General features: G+C 45.7%; 1 pseudogene; it reads right to left on the bottom strand.

Annotated features, from left to right (window-relative positions):
- Positions 1-1,217: 1,217 nt before the first annotated feature.
- Positions 1,218-22,847, bottom strand: LOC140105242 (cytochrome P450 4B1-like; annotated as a pseudogene).
- Positions 22,848-23,616: the final 769 nt, after the last annotated feature.

Here is a 23,616-nt window from a genome sequence, read left to right as displayed (position 1 = left end):
TCCCTCTGCGTTGCCTGAGGTGCGTTCCTTGACGAGTATGCACAGTTGCCGCGATTTACTTACATCGTGGGCCCGATATCCTCCATGTGTCACTCCCCGCTCAGGTCCGCCGGAGTTCACCTTCTTCTTCCCGATGTATGTAAGTACATGGCTTGCGACCCAATTTAAATGTTAAATCCCGCGCTTAGTCCGAAACAGTCGGATCGTCCGAAGGCTCGCCCTCCCGATTTATGTTGCATGAAAGCAGTCGCCGATGCGCCAAAATCGATGGATATTCTGCGAACCCTTAGTAAAGGAGCCCCAATAAGTTGCAGAACAAGTCAGAATTTGGAGCTCCAGGATTTAAATATTTTCCACATTGTGCCTGTGGGTTAACTGGTGGTTTTCTTAAGTGGTTCTTATTGAAAATTTTGCATGAAAATAGTGGTCTTTGCTCAGATGGGGCAGTGTTTAAATCTCTGCTTTTAACAGAATCAGAATTTCCTTGAAAGCCTTGAAATTGCTAAACTGAGATCTGTTTTTGTGAGAGGGACTCATCACCAAAAGGTAATAGCAGATTATTATACAATCCTATAGTCTATATTCACATGGATGCTGATACTATAAAATACTGCAGATCTTCTGCATGAAAATACAGACTAAGGCTGCATTCACACTAACGTATGGGGGACGTATATACGGCCGATATACGTCCCCCATCGGCAGCAATGTCATGGCATGGCATGTTGCACCAGAGATTCTATAGCTGGTGCTGTCTCAAACGTGCCTTCTTCTAATAAAGAAACTATGACTATCTCCTCTACGTAGTGTGTGCCTCTGGCTTATAACTGCACATGATCATGGGCCTCCCCTTTAAAATAGGCCAAGACCCACCATATACACCATGAATGCCTCAGGAGAAACCTTGTCAACACGCATGTGGGTATGGCAGAGGCCCAAGACCAGGAGAGAGCTACCATGACATCCATCAGGCAGACACTCATCTCCTAGGAGTCACATCTGCTCCCCGATATCCCTAGGCAATGGTGGGGTGTGGTGCACTAACAACGGTAAAGCACAAGTAAAGAGGCTCAGACCATAAAAGGAACCACCCTAGTTAGAGAGACATGAAAGAGTTAGTTAGAGGGTGCCAACTGCAATAATGTATGTTCATAGACGACACCCTTAACAACAGAAGCCAACGTACAGATGTGAAGAGGAAAAATAACAACACAATCTCAAGGTGAGGGACCAGCTTCAACAAGTCTATTCACACTTGTTGAGCCTGGGATATAGAGACCAGGAAGAACCTACAGAAAAGAGACCATAGGGAATCCAGAAGACCTACAAATAGCAAGTGCTAAAAGATCTTAGAGAAAGAGAGAATACTGAGGCTACTACAGGACCTGTGGAGGTGCAACATCCCCACCGGGGGGCCAACAGTATATGGAGGCAGCTGTAGACGAGGAACTGAGTGGCCAGCTTGATGATGGGGACTGTGTGACAGTAATAGTTCCCCCTCTGGCACTCCTGGTGTAGGTGACAAAGCCTTGGCTGAAGGTAAAAAGTGATAGTAGGGGCAGGCCAGGGATGCACACTGAAAATGGAGATGATGTGAACTCACGGTATCTTTATTAGCACAACTTGCATGAAACAGTCCAACAGAGGCAGGTAAAAAGAATGGTCAGAACTCCTTCTGCCGAGGGCAAGTAGAATTGTTATTTGGCTGGCTGCGGCAGGGTAATAGTCCAATGGACAAGACAAATTTGCAGTAAGTACCTCACCCTTGATAAGGGGTCAGCTAGACTGGAATCAATCTCCAGGCAGACGATTTGCATCTGCTGCGTAAGAAGCACGACTACAGCAACCTGTCACCAGGTATATCATTTTAAGCTTGGGCAGGTTCCAATACTCTATAGTCAATCTAGTCAAAAGTCTGCTGGGCCTAGTAGAGTAATCAGTCCTACTGAGTCCATTAAGCAAGAACTCCGGGCTTATATTTAGGAATGGCCAACTCCAGGACATAAGAGAGGGATTATCCAATCCAGGATTGTGTCTCCCTGTGCATATTGACAGCATAAACACATGGACCTTAAATATACAGGACCATTTCTGTGCCTCCATTTTAAGGACAAATTTAACTTTAAGTAAATTGAGCCATGAGTTTGCGTGTTGGATCACCTCTCCTCCTGATCCTTATTTCTATCAACATCAAGTCCACCCCAATTGCCCTGAATTTTCAGTGGACTGAGAGATAACATACAAGTCCAGTGTTTGCCTGATCATCCTACACCCCCTCTTTACAGGAGTGAGCCCCAAGGAGCCAGAATGTATAATATATTCTGTTACTGTATATCTATAACTTAGTGCATAATAGGATAGATGTATCATAACCCGTCAGTGCCAAAGACCAGAAGTACCGGAGGAACACAGGAGATATTGATGGAAAATTCTTTGGCTTAGCCAAATATTTGAATAATATTAACCTTTCATTTTAAGAAATTTTTGTAAGCTCCGGAGCGCCCTCTAGCTGTTGCAGCAGGTGACCAGAATTTCTTTCGGAAAACCCTTGGAGGTGGTGAAAAGTCATATGTAACCCTATTGCCAGGCAGAGGATTTATAGCCTATAAGATTTTAATCTAGATTTTCCTCCAGGCTTACCAGTATAACATCTTCTAGGCTTTATTCCAGAATTTTAAAAAAACATAATGGGCCACATTTATCACTTGTTTTTTCTGTTGTTTTTGCGCCTTTTCGTTTAGGCGCACCGTTTTTGCGCCATTTTTGCGATTAAACGTCAAATTAGCCGCGCAGCTAAAATAACCACCTTTCCCTCATCTATCGTTCAATTCCAGATGTTTTGCTGCGCCTAATGATATTCATCACGTGCGACTTTTGCATTTAGGCGCAAAAACGGGCGCAGAAACACTCCAGCCCAAAGGTGGCGTTATCTGAGAAGAAAGCACTGAGCCACTTTGCAGACCAGCTCATTTCTAGCAGCAGAGCTCAGCCAGACACTGGAACATATAATAGATACATGAGATACTCTGCAGACACTGGAACATATAATAGATACATTAGATACATTGCAGACAGGAGCTGCAGACTCTATTTACAGTTCATCACCTTCTATTTACAAAATATTCTGCAAAACGCTGAGCTCACAGCAAGAGAGAGGAGAAGTTTGCAGAACTTTGCAAAAGTTTGCAGAATGTTGCAGATACTACATACAAGTGTCCCCCATGTAATTCTGCACAGTATCTGAGGGGATTACTGGCCCGAATTACAGGGGTGCAGCAGGAGACCGGCACTGGGGGATCCCCTCCAGGAGAAGCCCCTGCTAAGGAGATCACTGGGTGCAGGGTGTCACACACCTGGGTGCTGCTGTGAGTGTTATCTTCATTCTTGGCTGTGGGAGAAGCAGAGAGGAGCTTGTAGGAGGATCACATGTAAGTGCCCGAATCTAACATTGCGCCTAAACTGCGCCTAAACTGTTTTAAAGTAAAGTGATTAATAAGAGGCAGGAAATTACCTTATCACAGATGGTTGTAGCTTGTAATAATTCTGGCAAAACAGTGTGCCTGAATTTAGGCGCAACTACTACACTTAGGCGCACAGAAAAGATAAATGTGGCCCAACATGTACACAATCAAAATAAAAATTGACGCGTTTCGAACAGAATTACAACCTTAATTGTAAAGATCAGACATTTTTCTTCTGGTCACAACCTCCTCAAATTAAGGTGAATCCCATTCAAGGAGCGTAGGACTAATTGTGACCGCTTTTTTGGTTCTCTCTCAGGGTCCGTACAGAGCTCAAATCTCTGTAAGGTCAAAGCGACGGCGACTTTCATTTCATTCATCGCGAAATTCTGTCCGATGCAGTTCCTGGGAGTGAGAATACAATGAGGTAAGGGACAAATAGATCTCATACAAGGAACAAGCAGAAATATTCATAAGGGTCAGACTGGTCTAAAGGAGAAACAAAGTATCTTCCAGTTGGCCAAGACTGTGACACAGCAGTGACCCCAAAAGAAGATAACCCCAACTGGAGGTGACTTTGGAGTCAATCTCTAGTCATCACTGGGGTCATTGAATTATTGGTTGAATCCCAAATAACTAATTCAGCCATATTGATGATATGCTCTATGTGAATGTTGGTAAAATATTGTAGATATATATTTCCTGTACAGGTTCCTGTAAGGAAACCCAGTCCCAAATTACCATAATTTCTTAATTTTCCTACTATATACTGTAAATTTATATATTGATATTATGAAAAATATTAAAGCACATTTCCTCTGGTTTTGTTTCTACTGCTTCAGTACAAATCTATTTGTCTCCATGGTAACAGACAACACTTTGTAGTCTGGTCCTGTAGTTATACTCTCTTTCGTCTGCCCTCTAAGCTAAGATGTAGAAGGATATATATGATAAAACATCTTTACACCTACCTATTCCTCATACAGAAATGTGTACATAGTGAAATGACTGTGATGTGCTAATGACCCCCCTCCCCCCCAATAAAAATTATTACAAATAATAAAAAAAAAATAATTTTATGCTTTACCTTCCTCCTGCAGAGAAGGGTAAGAAGGCGTGAGGGTGTCTTTTGGATGAATTTTCTGGAGAGAACCTCAGGGGATTAAACACCTGAAAAGAAAAAATATACATACTCGAGTATAAGCCTAGTTTTTCAGCCCAAAAAAATGTGCTGAATACCCAAACTCGGCTTATACTTGAGTAAAAAACGGCTGATACTTGGGTCGGCTTATGCTCGAGTATATACAGTATATATATTTTTTTTAAAGGTTTGCAACACTGTGGGGGTCATTTATCTTATCTCTGTTTGTTTCGACTGGTTTTTGCCTGTCTTTTTTTTGTCAGCTTTTTTTGGTAATTGATCAATCTCACTTTTTCCTTGTGCTGTTTTTTTTTCTGCATCTCGTTTTTGCAACATTTGTTACGAATGCCTCAAAAACGTTGCACAAATGTCTCAAGTCACTTCTTTCTAAGTTTTTTCTCAAGTAGGGTTTCGTCTGGATTTTTTTCCGATAAAAAAAAGTCGCAAATTTTAGACAATTTGAAAAGATAAATGTTATTTAAGACAATCAGCACATCTGGAATAGAAGATAAATATGTCTGACTGACCATAAACAAATGTCCGGCGGACTTCAGTGCATATTTCAAAAAGTCTCCAAAAAGGCTCGAAAATTGCAATGTGCCAAAGAAAGTAGAAAATAAAGAAGAAAAATTAAGATAAATGACCCCCAGTGTTTTCTGAACGATGACTAAGTTTGCATTGAGCACCAATAAAATATGGAACAAGACATGCAGTACAGGAAGTACCCGGGTTATGTACAGCATAGGTTCTGTAGGTTTGTTCTTAAGTTGAATTTGTATGCAAGTCGGAACTGTATATTTTACAATTGTAGGTCCAGCCAGAATTTTTTTGGTCTCTGTGACAATTGGATTTTAAAAATGTTGGGTTGTCATAAGAAGCAGGACTAACAATAAATCTTCATTACAGACACCTGTGATAACTGTTATAGCTGATTATTGTAGCCTATGGCTAAAGTACAGTAATTACCAACATCCAGAGGTCCGTCTGTAACTAGGGGTCATCTGTAAGTCAGGTGTTCTTAAGTAGGGGACCGCCTGTATATGAGCAGTACTAAGGAGCTGTGCGTGACTACATACTGTATGTAACCAACAAAACTGTGACTTACACAGTTCCATACAGGGACCATGTAAAACATTTCCTATAAAAATAGGGCCAATGATATCTGGTTGAGTTCCCGGTTACTTGTGAGTGCCAGACCCGGATAAGTCAACCAGAAAATAATCATTGGAAAAGAATGGGGTGACAATTTGTTACCTCCGGATCTTCCCAGATGCTCGGACACCTGTTTATTGCATATATACAGAGGAGAATATTGGTTCCTGTAGACAAAAGAAACTCAATTTTAAAAAGTTACTCACAAACAAATACTGTACATATAACAGACAAATAGAATATACAATCAGTTACGGTAACTAACCTTTAGGTAGGCTTCGTCCATCACAGAAGGTGATCGGTTCTTTGAGTTTACGAGCCACTTCTGGGACGGGTGGATTAAGACGCATGCTCTCCTTAATACACATGGTGGTGTATGGAAGCTTACTCAGGTCTTCCCTGGAACGTATGATATAAAGATTTACCTTTCAAAAAGAAGGATGGGTAAATAACACTCCTTAGGCAGCGGTATATGTACTATAACAAAAGCCTGTGCTATGGGCCACCTGGAGAGAGATGGCCAAGGCAACGTCCTACTAGACTTATAAGACCAAAGGAAAATGACCATAGATGGAGGAAAAGTCAATGAAACTAACAATCAGATTTACGATATAAAGTAAATTTATGACTCCCACAGTTGATACTTATATATATGCATAACAAAAAATGTAGATACTGAAAGAAGATCCTCTCACCACTCTACGGTAGTCCTCTCCCCCAGGACGTCTCTGATCTCCTCCCGGCATTTCTCCTGGTGCTCGGGGTATTTAGCCAGGCAGTATAATATCCAGGAGATGCCACTGGCCGTTGTGTCATGTCCCTCAAACATGAAGGTGTCCACCTCCGCCCGGAGGTCTTCATCACACAGACCCTGACCATTCTCATCCTATTATTAACAATCATTATATGACATGTTACATCTCAAGATGAAGGAGTGAGGCGCCCACTTATAAATACAAGTCCTCCTTTGTCATATCAGATGAAGGTTAAAAAAATCCTGGGGAAAACAATTATGGCTTTTGCCTTTTTCTACGAACAGGTCAACCGAGACTATTACTGATACTAGACAAGAGGGATATCCCATTTAATCAACTAAAAAGGAAGTCTGTAGAGATAGAAGATATCCCTTCACATAGAAAGGAGATCCAGGATGGGAACAGCCTTTATTCCAACAAGAATAACAAAATGGGATTTCCATAGGAGGTGGTGATAAGCCCTAAAAAGTGTATGGAAAAGGTTACGTTGTATGGTATATACAGTAATTTTTACCCTACCCTACCTTAGCACAGAGGAGGATGTCAAGGAAGTCCAGGTGCCTCTTCTTCTGGATCTTCTCCAGTTCCATCTCATTCTTGAGCGATTGCTTTCGCTCTTGGATTACTTTATCTAAATAGGAGTATAGATAATTAGTGGTTAATTTCCCACACAAAACTGGCGTACACATTAGATGATTGGTACCATGTAACCATGTAATATGTATGAGACTTTCCCCTAATGTCTGATGTTGGGAAGAAAGTATCAAATGGTTGTATGTAAGTTGATGGTAGATGATTTTTTACCTCCTTTTGTTTGATACGATAAAAGGTATCCATACATCTATCACCAAGTGTCGCTGTCACTGGTGCTCCCGTGCTCCATGTCGCGGATCGCGGGTACACCCTTGCTCCGCTGCCTGCCGGTCCCCGTCCCCCTGCCCTCACTTACCTCTTCTGGCTCCTGTCTGTGCTCCGGCTCCCGGCATGTAGGCCGCACGTCTCCCTCCCTGCAGTCGCGCGCGGACTTTTCAAGCCTTAAAGGGCCAGCGTACTCCTGGTTGGAGTTCGCTAATCCTGCTCACCCTTTATAATCCGGCACCTCCCTTCCTTCCTGGCCGGATCTTCAGCATTTGTTCAGCATTGTGGTTTACAGCATTTGTTGTTTCAGCATTGTTGCAGCATTCTAAGGAACTTCCATGGTTTCCACAGCGGTACCTGTTGAAGAAGAAAGCCCATCACTGTTCCCAGACGCTCCTGTCTCCAAGCGTTCCCAGACGCTCCTGTCTCCAAGCGTTCCCAGACGCTCCTGTCTCCAAGCGTTCCCAGACGCTCCTGTCTCCAAGCGTTTCCAGACGCTCCTGTCTCCAAGCGTTCCCAGACCCTCCTGTCTCCAAGCGTTCCCAGACGCTCCTGTCTCCAAGCGTTCCCAGACGCTCCTGTCTCCAAGCGTTCCCAGACGCTCCTGGTGGTTCCTGTCTTCCAGCGTTCCCAGACTCCCCCAAGCCACCAGCTCTCCTCCAAGGACTTGTCCGTTCCTTCCCGCCTGGGTCCTGTGCCAGCTACTGCCTGCTTGCCTGCCGTGAGTTTCCAGCTCATCCTTCCAAACCGCACTCCAGCTGTCATCCCAGGCTCGGACTGTGTCCTACATCCCTGGCTGCCAGCACGGGCCTAGTCCCGCCGCAGCAAGACCATCCCGCTTTGCGGCGGGCTCTGGGGTTCATATTCTTTTATACTTTCTCTATTTGGTTCAAGTGATTAATTAGTCAAAGGTGTTGTATGGAAACATCTACAATGTGTTCTTCACACATATTGTTCTTCATATACTATTGTGAAGAACATCGTTCTGCACGCGTGTCTTCCGATCAGTTAGCAGATGTACGGAACATCTGCAATGTGTTCTTCACTGTGTTCTTTCAATGTGTTCTTTCAGTGAAAACATCTGCAAACATCTGCAATGTGTTCTTCTTTAGCGTTCTTTCAATCTGTTCTTTCAGTGAAAAATGCTCGAGTCTCCCATTGACTACAATGGGGCTCGTTATTCGATACAAGTACTCGAGCATCGGGAAAAGTTCGACCTGAGTAACGAGCACTCGAGCATTTTAGTGCTCGCTCATCTCTAGTATTGAAATTTTGAGGGGGTTGGCTTTCAACAGATACACAGTAAGTTGATGGTAGATGTTTTTGGCCGCCTCTCCAAGCTTTCAAAAGGTTTAATCAGATAAAGGATGTTAAAACATCTTCTCACCCAAAGCAGTGTATTGAAAGTTAACATGGCTGAGCCTTTATAAGACACACGGTCAGGTCTGCCCTGTATCAACATCCGTGCAATTCAGTCTAGAAGATCACAAAGTCCAATCCATTATATTTACCTACAACTCAAAGGTCAAGACTAATGTAAAAACACACATACAGCTACAATATGTGTAATTATGCCTATACATGTAGGTAAGATCACGTAGTTTTTCTCTTTGACTACAACTACAACTCCCATCATGTCTTGTAGCACTCACCCGTGTGCCCGTGCGCGATCTTCAAGGCTTTGCGGAATCGGTAGCCATGAGGACTCAGGTGGAAAATCAGATCATTATGATACGGGATAAAGTAGAACCGGAGGTCCACCAGACGTGACAGCTCGTAGACAGCTTTGATGTAGGGGCTCTCACTGTAGGGGGACATCAGAAAGTTACTCTTCTAAAGTGAATACGGTTGAGGGGACTGTAGGCCATTGTTCATTTCCTCCTGTTTAAGGCTTCCTAGTGGCTTAAGCTGAATGTTATCCAACAGACTCACAGGACAGTGAGTGAGCACCTCTAGGACCCCAATTGTAGTCCCAATTGAATTGGAAATTGAATTGGGTATTAGTCATACATACAACCTCCTGTCAATCTCTAAAGGAATGAGGACAATACAGTAGCTGAGCTCAATTCTTAAAAGATGACTTTTTGAAAACAATTTGTGGATTAATTATATTTATGTTTCATTTTTTACTTACCTGTCCAGCTGGCAGCTGCTGTGACTACTGAAGGCACATTTCATGATGGTGTCCAGGGTCATGAGGCTGACGTGATGGAAGAGCTCCACTGGGTTCTCATCTGGGATGAGACGTTCCCATTTGTCCTAAACCAATCAGATTCTATGAAAATTGAGGCAATATAATACCTGTACAGTATAATGGGTATAAATTTGGATCTGTACTATACATGCGGCTATCTCTACTACACTGTCTGGACCTTTCCCTATCACGTGTGGCTCACAGTTTCCCTGCAGAAGATCAATAATTATGTAGAATTACCAGCATGATGGTGACACAGTCGGACATCAGTGTGACATACGGCTTCAGGACATCGTAATGGAATCCCGGGGTCAGCAGCCGGCGGTGATGAAACCATTTCTGTCCTGACAACACCAGGAGCCCCTTCCCTATGTGTCACAAATTGTAAAAATGAGTTTGGGTAGGATTTCTATACACATAGAATATTCATCAATCCTCCACTATCTACAGACACAGCGGTTATATGTATTTGTACAGAATTACATACCGATCCATGAAGTAATAAAGTAATAGGCAAAGTCATCCTTTGGATCTGTAGGAAAAGAAGAAGATTTGAAACTATTGAGAGGAAAGCCTAAAATCGGATCTATGATGGCCGTCCCTCCCTGTGAGGCAAATAACAGCTGAATGGTAGGTATAGTACCTGCTTTACTACGCAGTATCTGTGTTGGTTGGGGGAGACCTAGCTGCTGTGACTCACATCTCCCCCTCCCCCCTGCATAGACTTCTATGTAATCTGATATCTCAGTGACCTTCTGTCTGTCTTACTTGGGAGACGGAATTCAGGAAAGATTCCAGAGTGAAAAGTGAATTAGGAGGGAAAGAATGAGGATGATAAGAGTGGAGAAAGAAGCAATAGAAGGGTTTTCTGTACTTGTACTATACATTTATGCAAACTTTGTTACCAAACTTAGAGACCATTTAAATGAGCACTCATTAACCTAGTGCATGACTTGAGGGGGGAGGAGCATGACACAGGAAGTCAGGGAAACCCGATCCCTACACTTCCACTTATGTTTTCCCATAATGTTTCTTCAGGTTTTTTTAATAAACAAACATCCTGATATTTTCATGACTTTATCTAAGGTCCTTTGAATGTCAGTGTGACATTAAAGGGGTTCTTTAGGACTATAACAATAGTAGTCTATCTATGATTCATTATTGGTGGCCTGACCTTCACAACCACCACCGATCGAGTAGTTTAAAAATGTTTTTTTGAACTAGGAACTCAGATCACCCCTCAACATAAATTCATTGTGACACATTAAGGTTGGTCAACAATCCAAGGTTTTACCTTGTCTGGACAGGATAGCCTTTGCATAATCCGGGTGGCACACCATCAGTCCTGCAAAAAACCATCCCAGCCATACCGAATAAGCGTATGGATATTGTTCAGCATAACGAGCCTTGATCTCCAAGTTATTGCCCTCTTTAAGGAACTGTGGTGGGAAACAAGAGAGGAAAAGAGAGTCAATGCTGAGAGATTCTCAATAAACAGTAATGTATGTAGGGGATTTAATGTGCCCATTCCCAAAAGAAGAGAAGAACAAAAACAGAGAAATAGAGGAGGGCGATTCAATTGTGTGAGACAGGGTACAGACCCCCCCCCCCCATGCTATAGAGCTGACCACATGGTAAATGCACATCAACTCTGAGGATAACAATAGCTGGAATTGTCTCCAAGAGTAATCCCTGTGTTGCAGTAGTAATTGAGTGACCTTCCTAAATGGAACCTATGACCAGGGACCTAATTTTCACTAAAGACTGGTTGCAGAAGCCCATTACAGTTGGATTATAAATCTGCCTTTCTACCTTTTCGGAGCATTTCCATTACAATATAATTGTGTGTTTTAACTTACTATGCAAGTGTCCTGTTCTGAGTCCCAGGGCTTGGTTTGGGTTTGGATGCCTTTTACAAAAAAAATGTGACTTGTCTGTGCTGCAGACTGCTCAGCTCTTGGCACCCACCTTTGTGCTCCTGTACTGCTCCTCCCTCCTGCTCCTTTACTCACACAGGGACAGAGCTCACAGTCTGGTGACATCAGTAGGGGAGGGAGGAGCTGTACAGGAGCACAAAGGTGAGGGCTGAGAGCTGAGGAGTCTGCAGCACAGACAAGTCACATGTTTGTTTTTTTTAAAAAACATCCAAATCAAAGCCAACCCCTGGGACTAAACAGAGGATTCTGTCAGGGTGCAAGGTAAATTATATCACACAATTATATTGTAATGCAAATGCTTAGAGAAAGCAGAAAGGCATCTGTGCAATGCAGATGTAATGGACTTCTGTATCCTGTCTTTAGTGAAAATGAGGTCCTTGGTGACAGGTTCCCTTTAACCCCATATACTGATTATCCAATATAAGGAAATATCAAGGAAATGGCAAAAAAATATCACACAACCAGGCACCATTGCATAACGCGTTTCAGTTCTATAGATCCTTATGATAACTAGTGCTTTGTCTGAGGACTTTGTTATAATCATATTTTTATAGTTTTTATCAAATCAGTAAAGATTTATTGGAGTCAGTGGATTTTTTTCCCTGTTACGAACTTCTGTCCAATGTCTTAGCACCCGGTTTTGCCCTGATATTCTTGCTCAGAAGAGGCTATGTACAAGGCAAGACAGTCATCCTATCCCAAACTGAGACACCTGACATAGGGGACAATGATTGCACTAACCTACACACTGACTACTATGCTGTAAGTAGTCTGATAACTAATGAACCATGGAGGTGAAGATCTGGTCATCAGCCAGTAGTAACTACAATCAAGATACTAGATAAGTAATAGAGATGAGCGAACATGCTCGTCCGAGCTTGATGCTCGGTCGAGCATTAGGGTACTCGAAACTGCTCGTTGCTCGGACGAATACTTCGCCCGCTCGAGAAAATGGCATCTCCCGCCGTTTTGCTTTTTGGCGGCCAGAAACAGAGCCAATCACAAGCCAGGAGACTCTGCACTCCACCCAGCATGACGTGGTACCCTTACACGTCGATAGCAGTGGTTGGCTGGCCAGATCAGGTGACCCTGGGATAGACTAGCCGCTGCCCGCGCTGCTCGGATCATTCTGTGTCTGGATGCCGCTAGGGAGAGAGCTGCTGCTGGTCAGGGAAAGCGTTAGGGTGTTCTATTAGCTTACTGTTAGGCAGGAGTGATTCTACAAGAACCCAACAGCCCTTCTTAGGGCTACAATAACGTTCTACTTTTTTTATTTTAATTTGCATCTAGTACCATTTTGGGAGGAATTAGCAGGGGGACTTGCTACCGTTGTGTTTAGCTCTTAGTGGCACACATATCCATAGCAAAGACCGAAGTGGGAAAATTTAGTAGGGGTTGGATTTCAATTAGGCACTAACTCAGTGTCATCTCATCTGGCATAGTAGTGTGCTTTGATACTTGGCTAGAAAATAGCCATAGGAGAATACAAAGAGCTTACTTACGCCTACAGTAGCGTTCTATATATTTGATTTCTGGTTGATCTGCTGGTGGCTGTACTTTCTGCAGTGCATGTACTAGCCAATTCTGAGCAATTTGTAGTGAGACTTGCGACCGCTGTGTTCTGCGCTTAGTGACGCACATATCCATAGCAAAGACCGAAGTGGGAAAATTTAGTAGGGGTTGGATTTCAATTAGGCACTAACTCAGTGTCATCTCATCTGGCATAGTAGTGTGCTTTGATACTTGGCTAGAAAATAGCCATAGCAATAGGATAGCATTGTTTGGTTTTAAAAACTCAAAAAAAAACAAAAAACACAAAAAAAAACAAAAAACACAAAAAAAAAACAAAAAAAAGTTAAAAAAAAAATAAAGTTATAACTCTCATTTTAAAAATGTTTAACCCGAGGGCTAGGGGTAGAGGACGAGGGCGGGGACGTGGGCGTCCAACTACTGCAGGGGTCAGAGGCCGTGGTCCTGGGCGGGGTGAGACACCACCTGCTGATGAGGGAGCAGGGGAACGCCGCAGAGCTACACTCCCTAGGTTCATGTCTGAAGTTACTGGGACTCGTGGTAGAGCACTGTTGAGGCCAGAACAGTGCGAACAGGTGATGTCGTGGATTGCTGACAATGCTTCGAGCAATTTGTCCACCACCAGTCAGTCTTCCACGCAGTCCACCCATGTCACCGAAATCGCCACTCCTCCAGCTCCTGCACCTCAGCCTCCTCCCCCCCAGTCTGCCCCCTCCCAGGAAAATTTGGCATTTGAACCGGCATACTCTGAGGAACTGTTTTCTGGACCCTTCCCACAGTCACAAACCACTTGTCCGGTTGCTGCTGAGCAATTTTCCGATGCCCAGGTTTTCCACCAGTCACAGTCTGTGGGTGATTATGACCTTCTTGACGTAGTGGAAGTGTGTAAAGAGGTGTCCGACGATGAGGAGACACGGTTGTCAGACAGTGGGGAAGTTGTTGTCAGGGCAGGAAGTCCGAGGGGGGAGCAGACTGAGGGATCGGAGGATGATGAGGTGACAGACCCAAGCTGGGTTGAGAGGCCGGGTGAACACAGTGCTTCTGAGACGGAGGAGAGTCCTCGACCAGAACAGGTTGGAAGAGGCAGTGGTGGGGCCAGACGGAGAGGCAGGGCCAGAGCTGGTGCATCAGCGCCAAATGTGTCAACTAGTGAAGCTCCCGTGGTGAGGGCTCTTGCGGCGAGGGCTAGATCTTCAGAAGTCTGGAGGTTCTTTAAGGAAACACCGGATGACCGACGGACTGTGGTGTGCAACATTTGCCAAACCAGGCTCAGCAGGGGTTCCACCACTACTAGCTTAACTACCACCAGTATGCGCAGGCATATGAATGCTAAACACCCCACTCAGTGGCAACAAGCCCGTTCACCTCCGGCCGTGCACACCACTGCTCCTTCCCCTGTGTCAGCTGCTAGTCAGCCCCCTGCCCAGGACCCTGCCACAAAAACCCCATCGTCGCCTCCACGATCCTCCACAGCATCCACCAGCGTTCAGCTCTCCATACCCCAGACGCTGGAGCGGAAACGCAAATATAGTGCAACCCACCCGCACGCCCAAGCCCTTAATGTGCACATCTCCAGATTGCTTAGCCTGGAGATGCTGCCCTATAGGCTAGTAGAGACCGAGGCCTTTCGCAACCTCATGGCGGCGGCCGCCCCTCGGTATTCGGTCCCCAGCCGCCACTACTTTTCCCGATGTGCCGTCCCAGCCCTGCACCAGCACGTGTCAGACAACATCATCCGTGCCCTGACCAACGCCGTTTCTGACAAGGTCCACCTGACCACGGACACGTGGACGAGTGCTGCCGGGCAGGGCCACTATATATCGCTGACGGCACATTGGGTTAACTTGGTGGAGGCTGGGACCGAGTCTGACCCTGGGGCTGCTCATATACTGCCGACGCCGAGGATTGCGGGGCCTACCTCGGTCCAGGTGTTTCAGGCCTACTATGCCTCCTCCTCCTCCCACCCCTCCTCCACCTCCTCCTCCGAACTACCATCCGTGGGCACGGCGCCATCAGTCGGTAGCTCTAGGCACAGCAGCAGTGCCGTCGCTAAGCGACAGCAGGCGGTGCTCAAACTGCTGAGCCTAGGCGACAAAAGGCACACCGCCCAAGAGCTATTACAGGGCATCACGGCGCAGACTGATCTGTGGCTGGCACCGCTGAACCTCAAGCCGGGAATGGTTGTGTGTGACAACGGCCGTAACCTGGTGGCGGCTCTGCAACTCGGCAGACTGACACATGTGCCATGCCTGGCCCATGTGTTAAATCTGATAGTTCAGCGTTTCCTCAAGACATACCCCAATCTGTCTGATTTGCTCACGAAGGTGCGCCGCATCTGTGCGCATTTCAGGAAGTCCAGCCCAGATGCTGCCACTCTCAGGGCAGCGCAGCGCCGCCTCCAACTGCCCGCTCACTGTTGTGCGACGTGCCCACGAGGTGGAATTCAACACTGACCATGTTATCCAGAGTTTACCAGCAGCGCAGAGCGATTGTAGACTGCCAGATGTCAACTTCCACCAGAACTGGTAGTCAGGTCAGTCAGCTTCCTCAAGTCTACAATGAGGAGTGGACGTGGATGTCTGATATCTGTCAGGTGCTGAGTAACTTTGAGGAGTCAACACAGATGGTCAGTGGCGATGCCGCCATCATCAGCCTCACCATCCCGCTGCTTGGCCTGTTGAAAAACTCTCTGGTCAGCATGAAGTCGGAAGCTTTGCGCTCGTCACAAGAGACAGGGGAAGAATATTCCCTTGTTGATAGCCAAAGCACCCTCAGGTCTGTTTCTCAGCGCATATCGGAGGAGGTGGAGGTGGAGGAGGATGAGGAGGAAGAGGAGGAGAATGTTGGCGAGACACAAGAGGGGACCATTGTTGAGTCCTTCACTGTTCAGCGTGTATGGGCAGAAGAAGAGGAGTTGGAGGAGTTGGAGGAGGAGGAAATGGACAGTCAGGCCAGTGAGGGGAGTGAATTCTTACGCGTTGGTACTCTGGCGCATATGGCAGATTTCATGCTAGGCTGCCTATCCCGTGACCCTCGCGTTCAAAGAATTTATTCCAGCACCGATTACTGGGTGTTCACTCTCCTGGACCCACGGTACAAGCAAAATCTTCCCACTCTCATCCCTGCAGAGGAAAGGAGTGTGAGAATGCATGAATACCAGCAGGCCCTGGTGCACAAGCTGAAACAGTATTTCCCTTCTGACAGCGCTAGCGGCAGAGTGCGTAGTTCTGCGGGACAAGTAGCGAGGGAGAGTAGGCGAGCAGGCAGCTTGTCCAGCACTGGCAAGGGTACGCTTTACAAGGCTTTTGCCAGCTTTATGTCACCCCAGCAAGACACTGTCACCTGTCCCCAGTCTCGGCAGAGTAGGGCTGATCTTTACAGAAAGATGGTGAGGGAGTACGTAGCTGACCATACCATCGTCCTAAATGATCACACAGCTCCCTACAACTACTGGGTTTCAAAGCTGGACATGTGGCACGAACTGGCGCTGTACGCCTTGGAGGTTCTTGCCTGCCCTGCCGCTAGCGTCTTGTCCGAGCGGGTTTTCAGTGCAGCTGGTGGCATCATCACCGATAAGCGTACACGCCTGTCGACTGACAGCGCTGACAGGCTGACGCTTATTAAAATGAATAAAGGCTGGATTTCTCAGAATTTCCAATCTCCACCAGGTGAAGGAAGCTCAACCTGAATAATTGATCCACTCCTCCTCCTCCTCATTTTCCTCCTTCTCCTCCTCTTTGTACAGTAAAGCAGAGGAAAATGGCTATTTTTTGACAGGGCCCACTGGCTCTTGCTATAGTACTTCATGCATTTAATTTTTCTGGAGGGCCACCTACCCGGTCCTCTGTTTGAAACAATTTTTGTGAGTGCCACATACAGGCACTCAATCTATTCCATTTTACTGGAGGGCCACCTACCTGCTCCTCTGGTTTGAAAAATTTTTGGGACTGCCACATACAGGCACTCAATCTATTCCATTTTACTGCAGGGCCACCTACCTGCTCCTCTGGTTTGAAACATTTTTGGGACTGCCACATACAGGCACTCAATCTATTCCATTTTACTGGAGGGCCACCTACCTGCTCCTCTGGTTTGAAAAATTTTTGGGACTGCCACATACAGGCACTCAATCTATTCCATTTTACTGCAGGGCCACCTACCTGCTCCTCTTGTTTGAAACATTTTTGGGACTGCCACATACAGGCACTCAATCTATTCCATTTTACTGGAGGGCCACCTACCTGCTCCTCTGGTTTGAAAAATTTTTGGGACTGCCACATACAGGCACTCAATCTATTCCATTTTTCTGGAGGGCCACCTACCCGGTCCTCTGTTTTAAAAAATTTTTGGGACTGCCACATACAGGCACTCAATCTATTCCATTTTACTGGAGGGCCACCTACCTGCTCCTCTGGTTTGAAAAATTTTTGGGACTGCCACATACAGGCACTCAATCTATTCCATTTTACTGGAGGGCCACCTACCTGCTCCTCTGGTTTGAAAAATGTTTGGGACTGCCACATACAGGCACTATCCAAATTAAATTGTCTCCATAGCAGCCTCCACACGTTGTCTCCATTGCTACCTCCAAAAGTCGTCCATATAGCTGCCTCCATACATCGTCCCTTTATCAAACGAGGTGTGTCAGGCAGAAATTTGGGTTGTTTTCATGGATTCCACATCAAAGTTGTTAACTTTGTCGCCACCCTGCTGTGTTATCCACAAAATATACTGGCAAACTTTTACCATTTAGGGATATTATTTCAGCGCTTCTTGCGCATCTGTTTACATTCCCCTCACCCGCCATATCCCAAACTTATAAGAACGCTACTACACTTAACTTGGTGCAGGCTGGGACCGAGTCTGACCCTGGGGCTGGTCATATACTGCCGACGCAGAGAATTGCGGGGCCTACCTCGGTCCAGGTCTCAAAGGCCTACTATACCTCCTCCCACCCCTCCTCCACCTCCTCCTCCTCCGAATTACCATCCGTGGGCATGGCGCCATCAGTCGGTAGCTCTAGGCACAGCAGCAGTGCCGTCGCTAAGCGACAGCAGGCGGTGCTGAAACTGCTGAGCCTAGGCGATAAAAGGCACACCGCCCAAGAGCTATTACAGGGCATTCCACATCAAAGTTGTTAACTTTGTCGCCACCCTGCTGTGTAATCCACAAAATATACTTGCAAACTTTTACCATTTAGGGATATTATTTCAGCGCTTCTTGCGCATCTGTTTACATTCCCCTCACCCGCCATATCCTAAACTTATAAGAACGCTACTACACTTGATCTTATACAAAAGGTTCTTAGAAGTGCTGTTTGGGGAGTAGCCTAGAGACAGGGGCTTGGATTGGCGAAAGCTCGCCTGGCAGCAGAGCGCCAGCTCCATCCCAAGATCCAACTAACATAGTTGCAGCACCTTTAATCTACTACTAGTTCACTGCCTCCATAATAATAATAATCTTTATTTATATAGCGTCATCATATTCTGCAGCGCTTTACAAATCATAGGAAACAAATACAAATGTAATGTAACAGAGCACAACATTTGTATGGAACAACAGGAGTGAGGTCCCTGCTCGCCAGAGCTTACGGTTTATGAAGATGATGGGGTAACACGAGGTAAAAGAATATTTAATGGTCAAGCCATTCTTCTTAGGGAATAGAAAAAAATATAATAAATGGAATTGCTGTCGCTTGAACCACTCAGCCGTCATCTTATATACCAGGTCCAGGGTGAATGGGACTGCAGAGAAGTCTGGTGCCTGTTGGTTGCTGGATAACAGATGGGAGGACGACACAGGACGGGTTAGTAGAAGAGTTAAAACTTCATGCAGTTAATGAGTGTTATAGGCTTGCCTAAAGAAATGGGTTTTAAGAGCACGTTTGAAACTTTGGAGGTTAGGTATTAGTCTGATAGTCCGGGGCAGAGCATTCCATAGAATTGGTGCAGCTCTAGAGAAGTCTTGGAGACGCGAGTGGGAGGTCCGCACTAGGGTAGAGGTTAATCTAAGATCACTGGCGGATCTAAGAGCACGGGTTGGGCGATAGACTGAGATAAGAGAGGAGAGGTAGGGGGGTGCAGCATTATACAGAGCTTTATGGATGAGGGTTATTATTATTTTAAACTGTATTCGAAAGGAGACTGGCAGCCAGTGCAGCGACTGGCATGAACTGTAAGCATACATGGTCCCCTTATCAAACGAGCTGTGTCAGGCAGAATTTGGGGTTGTTTTCATGGCTTCCATGTTAACTTTGTCGCCACCCTGCTGTGTAATCCACAAAATATACTGGCAAACTTTTATCATGTACCGATATTATTTGAGCGCTTCTTGCTCACCTCCTTTGGTTCCTCTCTGACACCCATTGGTTTGAAGCCTGAGTCCATTTAGAGTATGTCGCCATGCCACTCTCTAGCCTGCTGCCGCTGCCTCTGCATGCCGTCCCCTATAGTGTCAGGGTCAATTATTGGATGTTTTAGATGCTATCTAGCTTCATTCTGTCACTCTGTCATGGCCATGCTGTTGCCCATAATTTTGGCATAATGGTGCGATTAAGCAGCCTCAGAGGCATCCATGCATGCTGCCCCTGCTGTTTCCTGTCCATTTCCGTGGTGTTTCCATCCTTTTCTGAGGTTCCCAGGTGTTTGGCCAAGCTTCCCTGTGCAGAGCCTTGGTCCCCTTGAAAAATGCTCGAGTCTCCCATTGACTTCAATGGGGTTCGTTATTCGAGACGAGCACTCGAGCATCGGGAAAAGTTCGTCTCGAATAACGAGTACCCGAGCATTTTAGTGTTCGCTCATCTCTAATAAGTAACAAAACGCAGCAACATATATCTGGGTTAAGGGGCAAATTTGTATATGAAGTGTCCTTTATCCCACATAGAATATGGCAAGGAAATATAAAACAGGCTGAACATGAATCAGGGGCCATGGATGGAGCTGTCATTTTAATACAATACAAAGGTATGTAGGGGATTTTGGGATAAAGATGCATAATACCATTTGTATTATGGTACAATAAATTATGGGGCAGATTTACTTACCCGGTCCATTCGCGATCCAGCGGCGCTTTCTCTGCGGTGAATTCGGGTCCGGCCGGGATTCACTAAGGTAGTTCTTCCGACGTCCACCAGGTGGCGCTGCTGCGCTGAAGTTCCCCGAGGCCCGCCGGAATGCACTGCAGTTCACCGGCCTATTCCTAGTGAAGGTAAGTGCAAGTCCCGCGACACTTTTTTAAAAAAATGCGACGGTTTTTCCCGAATTTGTCAGGTTTTCGTTCGCCCACGGGACACAAAGAGGAGGAGGAGGAGGGAATTCTATCGGGAGGGAATGACCTAATGTATAGATTGTATAACAAGGAAGCACATGCATGTATTCAATATGTATCATTTTATCACTAAAATTTTATAATATGAACAAGTTTCAGCAAGTCACAGGGTTCTAGTAGGATATCATCACAAGAACCAACTACTGGGAGTCCCTACAAATGTGTAAGTAAAGAGGATCTGCAAGACTTACCCCTGTGTGGCTCTTTGTACACTCTTTAATAGAGATGAGGGAATTTGTTAAAATTCCGTTCGTCCCGATTCGCCAAATTTTTTGAAAAAATTCGACCCAAATCGAATCATGACGAATCACGTTAAAAAACAGAATTGCTTCACTCTTCACTTCCATGTGCACTTACAGAGGCCAACTTCCCCAAATAAGCGAAGCGGGAACGCAGCCTGACAAGGTAAGGTCTGTGCCAGCTCGAAAGGACCGAGGTGAGGGCCAAGATCCCACTATAACATCAAAGAGTGCACTCTTCTTACACTGACATCAGATGATTCCATAGATTACGACAGAACCTGTTCTGTTAAACGCGGATACATGTGGAAAGCCCCCCAAAAGAGTGCAGAGGATGTCGGCAGTAATTCTGCATTGACGTCACTGATCATTTTGCCTTTCTTTTCACGCGTCAGTGTAAGCTTTCAATCGGTCAATAATCCATCATTATTGCTAAAGCCAAAAACAAACAGGAGTGGATCCAGAAAAGAGATGACCAGTAAATGGGATACTTGCATGTCCTCTGTGTTCTGTATCCACTCCTGCTTTTGGCTATCAATCCTGAAGCTTTTCATCCTTCTGACAGTTGAAATGAAGGGGAAAACCAAACATAGTGGCAACGTCATAGAGTGGTGGAGGGTGAAAACAGCATTATGGAAATCCCAGGGTGTTCTAGGGAGACAGCGGTCAGTTGGCAGCAGCATGAGTAGGCTGCAGAGTGGCACAACGACAAATTATGGAGGTGGCGGAAACATGGTAGGCCACAGAGTGGCACAATGACAGAGCATGGAGGTGGCAGGGGCAGCAGCAGCAGCAGGAGGAGGAGGCCACAAAGTGGCACAATAATAAGAGTGTGGAGGTGGCGGCAGCAGAAGCAGCAGGAGCCCACAGGTGGCAGCAACATGGAAAGCCACAGAGTGGCGCAATGAGGTGGTGGCAGCAGCAGGAGCCAACAGAGCCCACAGCAGAGGAGGCCAAATGGTAGTCCAATGACAAAGTTTGAAATCAATTTGTTCCATTTTAATTTGAAGATTATAGACGCCACATGCATCTTGCAGAACAGTTTTCCAGAAAATATCTGGTCTTTGTCCAAAAAGAACTGCAAAGGTAGCACCAGCAGCAGCAGCAACAGGAGGAGCAGGAGGTCAGAGGTGTGGAGGTGGCAGCAACATGGTAGGCCACAGAATGGCACAATGATATAGTGTGGAGGTGGAGGCAGCAGAAGCAGCAGCAGGAGCCCACAGAGCCCATAGCAGAGGAGGCCAAATTGTGGTCCAATGACGAAGTTTTAAATGAATTCAAAGTTGAAACTTTCCATTTTAATTTGAAGATTTGAGACGCCACATGCATCTTGCATTACAATTTTCCTGAAAATATCAGGTCATATCAGTTCGAAACATGGGTCGCAGGAGCCCCCGTGACAGAATCTATTGACAGATACAGACTGTCCCGATACTGGTGATATATTGCTGGAATCCAATAGCAGGGACTAGACAGGACACTAGAAGCACCAAGGGTGGACACAGGAGGTGCAGCGTGTAGGCTGGGAACAGTAGTACTACAACAAGCAGGAAAGTAGAACGTGCAAAAGCCAGGTGAGCAATCTGGAAGAAGTAGTTCAGCAAGGTAAATCGCAGAAGGGAGGAACAATCCGGAGAAGGAGTTCCAAGCAAGAGCTAAACACAATACTCAAGCAATGTCTACTGAGCAGGAAATATATAGCAAACAGGAAGTAAGATGGCACCCGGTTGAGACAACATCCACCATCTTAACAGAGGGCAAACTTAAGGGCAAGGCAAACTAGATGAGGAATAGCAGCGCCATGCCTGACACGGACATAGATAAGGTATCACACACAATGAGGCCTATTTCCTTTACTTGGTGGTGCTGTCGTAGCATAATATCACCATGCAGCATAACCAGGAGGATTATGATCCAGGGAATGATGGGGAAGGGACCTAAATAGCAGGATACCAGATCTGCAGAGCCCAGTAGAGTAATCAGTCCTACTGAGTCCAATAAGCAAGAACTCTGGGCTTATATTTAGGAATGGCCAACTCCAAGACATTACAGAGGGATTATCCATCCGGGATTGTGTCTCCCTGTGCATATTGACAGCATAAACACATGGACCTTAAAGGGGTTTTCCCACAAACTAAACTTAGGCTCTATCCACGGGATAGATCAGTGTGGGTCAACATCAATTCCACCCCAATTACCTTGATTTTTCAGTGGACTGAGAGATAACATACAAGCCCAGTGTTTGCCTGACCATCCTACACCCCCTCTTTACAGGAGTGAGCCCGAAGGAGCCAGGAGCCTCCGGAGAATCTGCATGTAATTGTATATCTATGTGCATAATAGGATAGATGTATCATATCCCGTCAGTGCCAAAGACCAGAAGTACCGGAGGAACACAGGAGGTTTGGGGACATCCTTTCCACTTCTAATAGATATAGATGGAAAATCCTTTGGATTAGCCAAATATTTGAATGAGGATAGTCTTTCATTTTTAGAAATTATTGTAAACAGTGTGCAGTAAGCTCCTGAGCGCCTCCTAGCTGTTGCAGCAGGCGACCAGAATTTCTTTCGGAAAACCCTTGGAGGTGGTGAAAAGTCACATGTAACCCTATTGCCAGGCAGAGGATTTATAGCCTATAAGATTTTAATCTAGATTTTCCTCCAGGGTTACCAGTACAACATCTTCTAGGCTTTATTCCAGAATTTTAAAAAAAACACAATGGGGGTCATGTACTAAGGGCCTGATTCGCGTTTTTCCAACGTGTTACCCGAATATTTCCGATTTGCGCCGATTTTCCCTGAATTGCCCCGAGATTTTGGCGCACGCGATCGGATTGTGGTGCATCGGCGCCGGCATGCACGCGACGGAAATCGGGGGGCGTGGCCGAACGAAAACCCGATGGATTCGGAAAAACCACCGCATTTAAAAACTAAAAATGTGTCGCAGAGCTTGCACTTACCTTCACTCAGCCCGGCTCGGTGTATTCCAGTGCGTTCCGATGATCTTCAGCGCAGCAGCTGGT

Source organism: Engystomops pustulosus, chromosome 10, assembly GCF_040894005.1.
Source record: "Engystomops pustulosus chromosome 10, aEngPut4.maternal, whole genome shotgun sequence".
Lineage (NCBI taxonomy): Eukaryota > Metazoa > Chordata > Amphibia > Anura > Leptodactylidae > Engystomops > Engystomops pustulosus.
The sequence above is the reverse complement of the archived record's forward strand: the minus strand, read 5'-3'. Positions and strand labels throughout refer to the sequence as shown.